Consider the following 4,643-nt stretch of genomic DNA (forward strand, 5'->3'; position numbering starts at 1 on the left):
CCGACGGAGCCCCCTTAACCGACGGCACCCTGATTTGCGTGGTGCCACTGTGACGGTGGCCCAACATCATGTTCTGGGGGGTGTGCAGCCAGTAAGTAATATGACAGACTCGAGGCCAGAAGGAGACAGAGAAGAGAGAGCACGGGGCCGTGGTGCAGGATGAACTGTGTATTATTGTTCATTGCAAGTCAGGACAAACCGTTTCGGATCCTCTCTTCTTCCTGGGATGAGAACGCGATGGCCCCTACCAAGAACCTGAGGCCGCGTCCATCTGGGCTGACAAAGACCATATTTGCACAGAGGTTTTGGCTGGGGCAACCACTTTGCTGAGCTGGTACTAATCCGCTGACACCATCCAGGACCCGTCCCCCGACTCTCCTGGGTCAGACAGGCAAATTAAATGGAGATACAGGGGCGCCTGGGTGGCTCGGTGGGTTAAGCGTCCAACTTCGGCTCAGGTCACGATCTCACGGTCCGTGAGTTTGAGCCCCGCGTCGGGCTCCGTGCTGACGGCTCGGAACCCGGAGCCTGCTTCCGATTCTGTGTCTCCCTCTCTCTCTGCCCCTCCCCTGTTCATGCTCTGTCTCTCTCTGTCTCAAAAATAAATAAATGTTAAAAAAAATTTAATAAATGGAGATACACGGGGGACCGCCACTCCCGCATCCGTTAGGCCTTTAAAGGTTTTTTTTAAGTTTCATTCATTGTGAGAGAGAGAGAGGTACAGCATGAGTGGGGGAGGGGCAGGGAGCGAGGGAGAGAGAGAGAATCCCAAGCAGGCTCCACCCTGTCAGTGCACAGCCTGACTCAGGGCTCGAACTCACGAACCGCGAGATCACGACCTGAGCCGACACCAAGAGTCGGACGCTTGACCGACTGAGTCCCCCAGGCCCCCCAAGCTTTGAAAGGTGGTGTTCATTCGTGCCATTCTCCTGTGTGTGACACTGTTTTTGGTTTACTTTTTTGGCCCAGGTGAGGGTGGTCCCAACCACCGAATAGGTCTGTTTGAATTATTCACTGAAGATCCAGGGAAATAATCACTGGGGAGACTGGGGAGGCCCACAGACCCCGGAGCCACACTTGGATCCGGACGCACCTACCCCCTGGTCCCCATCCCCCCACCCCCCATCGGGGACGACATCGGGAGTGTCACCTGGAACCCTGAGTCCAACAGCCTTCAGCGCGACTGGGTATTCTCCGTTTCCCTTGCCAGAGACTCTGTCAGCACGCTTACACCCCTCTGGGGAGGAACGGGCTGTTGGGACGCGTATACCTGGGGTGGCCCAACGTCCTTCTTCCCGGAGACTGGCCCGCCTTCTATCAGTTGACTCCTGGTCTGACTGGAAACCGAGCAGAGGATCCTGGCTTTGCACTGTGGTGTCGTCTGTAGCATCCCGATCGCTCATTCTTAATGTATAGAATATATACGTGAACGTATATAATGTTTATATTTTCACATTTATTTCGAGAGACAGAGAGAGACAGAGTGCGGGTGGAGGGGGAACAGACACACACACACACAGAGCCTGAAGCGGGCTCCAGGGTCCATGCGGTCAGCAAAGAACCCCACAGGGGGCTCGACCCTGCAAACCGTGAGATCGTGACCTGAGCCGAAGTCAGACGCTTAACCGACTGAGCCCCCCCCCTGGCGCCCCATCATTCTTAATATTTTTTAATTGTACAGATTGCGCTTTACCCTTACAGGCTACCCGGCTATCGGCCCCCTGTTTTATTAGCCACACACACCACTGCCAAAGCCCACCGGCTGCCGCTCGCTCGGATGCTAATGCTCATTGCTGTAATCGTTTCCACCTGCTGCGGACGGCTGGCCGCTGCCACCTCACCCCTGTTTTTCGGGGCCCTGTTGTCCTCATTGCCACCAGCGAGCCTGGTTCTGAAGCATCACGTCCTACCATCAGCCCCGGCTTACGGAGGGCGCCCGCCCCTGGGCTTCTCGCAGGCGCCGGTGCGTTCCTTGCTTTGCTAAGGGGTGTCTCTTCCAGGTCCTTCCATGGAGCTCAGTCCTCCGGTGGCCGTGCGGGCCGTCCGTGTTCTATCCATCCAGCGTGCCTACGCCTCTGCCCCTTTGCTCGCCTGCCACGGCGCCCCCGGCATCTCCACTGCCCTCGGCGGACGCCGTCGCTGCCCCGTGCTGCTGGGTGCCATCGGTTCCGTGTGCTGGCACCGTCATCCGTGGCACCTGCCACACCCCGCAAACCTGTTCCCAAAGAGATAAGCCCTCCCGGATCCACCTGTGTGTCCCACCCCCTGGTCGGGCACCTTTGGACCCCAGTCCCATGCTGGCTAGGTCCTCAGTCCCCTCCTCTTTCTCCCATGACCCTGGATGAGTTGTGTTGTGACTTAGCCTGAGTCATTGCCCTGGTGGCCGGGAGGGGAGGTGGGGTGAATTCTGGGGGGTGCCTGCTGTCCTGTGGTGAGAAGTTCCTGACATCTTCAAGGAAATGGGAGCACTTGCCCTTAGTAGGAACAGACAGACCACTTTTTTTTTTGCCAGCTTGGCGAGTTCAGGGGACGCGAGGGGCTCAAGGTTTTGGGTGCCTTGACTCAGAAGTCACCACCCCGTTTGTTAAAGATCTTAGTATTTTCCAATTCTGGCCTTGACCTTGTCATAGCAGACCTGCCTGTGTCGGGAGCTTAACCTTTGGAGCCTGATTACTCATTTCGCTAAATCCTGGGATTTATAGCCGCCGAGGAGGCCTGGCGGTTTCCCCACATACAGTGTTATCTTTCCCCAAAGCATCAGGCGAGCCTTGCAACAGCCATCCCGGTCCCCCCTCCCTACGTGGCGGGCGGTCTCCCCATCCCTCGGGACCCTGAGGCACCACACCCACCACCCACGTCTGCCCGCCGGAAGACCAGCCCTGTCTGCTCTGGTGAACATCTGGACAAGTTCTCCTGCCTTCAACTCCTGGCACCAGCCAGGGGTCCTCGCAGACAGCCAGCGGTGGGTGAGCCCACTCCTCGGCCCCATTTTCACGTGAGAACTGAGGCCGTGAACCAGGAAGCAGACCCGGAGGTGGAGGAGGGCATGTGGGGGGGGGGTCCCGGGTCGGTACCTGGGGACAGGAAGGACAGGAAGCCCACCGGGCAGAGGGAGCTGCTGTCCCAGCGGGGCCCGCAGACGAGCCCCGAGGAGTCTAAGACTGGGATGGCCGTTCCGAGTTATCTCGGGTTGGGATGAATGGCTTGGCCTCGCATAGCCCCGTGGTGACCGGTCACTGGATACGGGCCACCCTAGGAGGGGATCCTGGGCAAGGGAGCCCTATCGAGCTGAGTCACTCTCCAGAGGGCTGACATCAACTGCTGGCCTCTCGAGCAGCGCATCCAGAGGCCGGGGAGAGAGTTCTCCTTCCGGCCGGGAAGCTAGGTGGCATCTCACGGTTTCTGGCCAACACGGGGCTGAACTAGAGCTGAGGTCGCGGGACTCAAGGGGACCTCAGAACCAGGTGTCCCGGGACAACCTGCCAGCCTTTTAAGCCTTCCCCGGGGGCCCACCCCACGCGTGCCCTCCCCTGCTTGAGGGTTCAGGATCCAAAGGCACATCCCGGCCCTCAAAAGGCTTCTAGTCTGGTGGGGAGGCCGCCTCCTGACCAGAGGATTGCCACACCTGGGGCGTGGCCGGGTCTCTGCTGGAACCTTCTAAAGGAGGAACAAATTCTTCCCGGAAGAGGAGTGGGCAGGGAGGCCCAGCAGGGCGGGCACTCTGGCTGCCCATGTGCGTGGGCTCTGCAGGTAGATGGCAAAGAAGGACACAGCAGGCAGAGGGAACAGCACTTGCAAAGGCTCAGAGGTAGGGCAATCATGGCGAGTCTGAAGGATGTGAGGCTGGAGAGGGGGCCAGGTGGGAAGGGCTGGGGATAAGCGGCTGTGGATCCGGAAAGGAGATTCTCATCCCCACCCCCACCCCCCGCCCCCACCAGTCCCCACGGCTGGCCTCCCTCTGTGCTGTGCTCTCCTGGCAGCAGAACGTCTTAGACTTTCCAAGACATAAACCCAGGCTGGGTCTTCGCCAGCTTAAAGGCCTGCATGGCTCCCCACTGCTCTCCGAATAAAGCCCACACTCCTTCACGTGGCACCGAGGCCCCGTCTGGACTCCGGCTCCGGCGTCCCCCCCGGCGCACCTCTCCACTGGGCGCCCGCACGATCTCTGTCCCCACCGTTGCACAGGCTACTTCTGCTTCCACCCGGGGTCTTTGCGCGTCTGCAAAGGGTGCCCTTTCCCCACTTGTTTTCTGGTTAACTCCGACTTGGTCCTCGGGAGCCGCCTCCTCCAGGAAGCCTTCCCTGACCTCTTCCCTCCTTCGAGCCTGGGACACAGTGCACAACCCCCAGTTATCCCGCGTGATTGCCGCCGTCTCCTGTCGGGACCGTCTCCTGCTCTGGGCGGAGGCTCCTCCAGCAAGGTGGGGGGGGGGGTGGCAGTGGCTGGGCTGGATTCCTCCGTGGGGCCCCAGCCTCCAGGCCGAGGCACAGGGCTCTGCAACCTGCAGCCTGAATGAGAGGGAATCGAGGAGATGACGCCCTTAAGCTCTGAAAAGACATTTTCCCAAGCAGCTGGCAAGGCCCCACCCGCTCCGGGGGATTTTCCAATCTGCTCCTGAAAGGCCCAGCTCCCAGCGTATCGG

This window comes from Lynx rufus, unplaced genomic scaffold (assembly GCF_022079265.1).
Source record: "Lynx rufus isolate CCGP_SWC_20201006 ecotype Redwood Valley unplaced genomic scaffold, mLynRuf1.p SCAF_17, whole genome shotgun sequence".
Taxonomy (NCBI): Eukaryota; Metazoa; Chordata; class Mammalia; order Carnivora; family Felidae; genus Lynx; species Lynx rufus.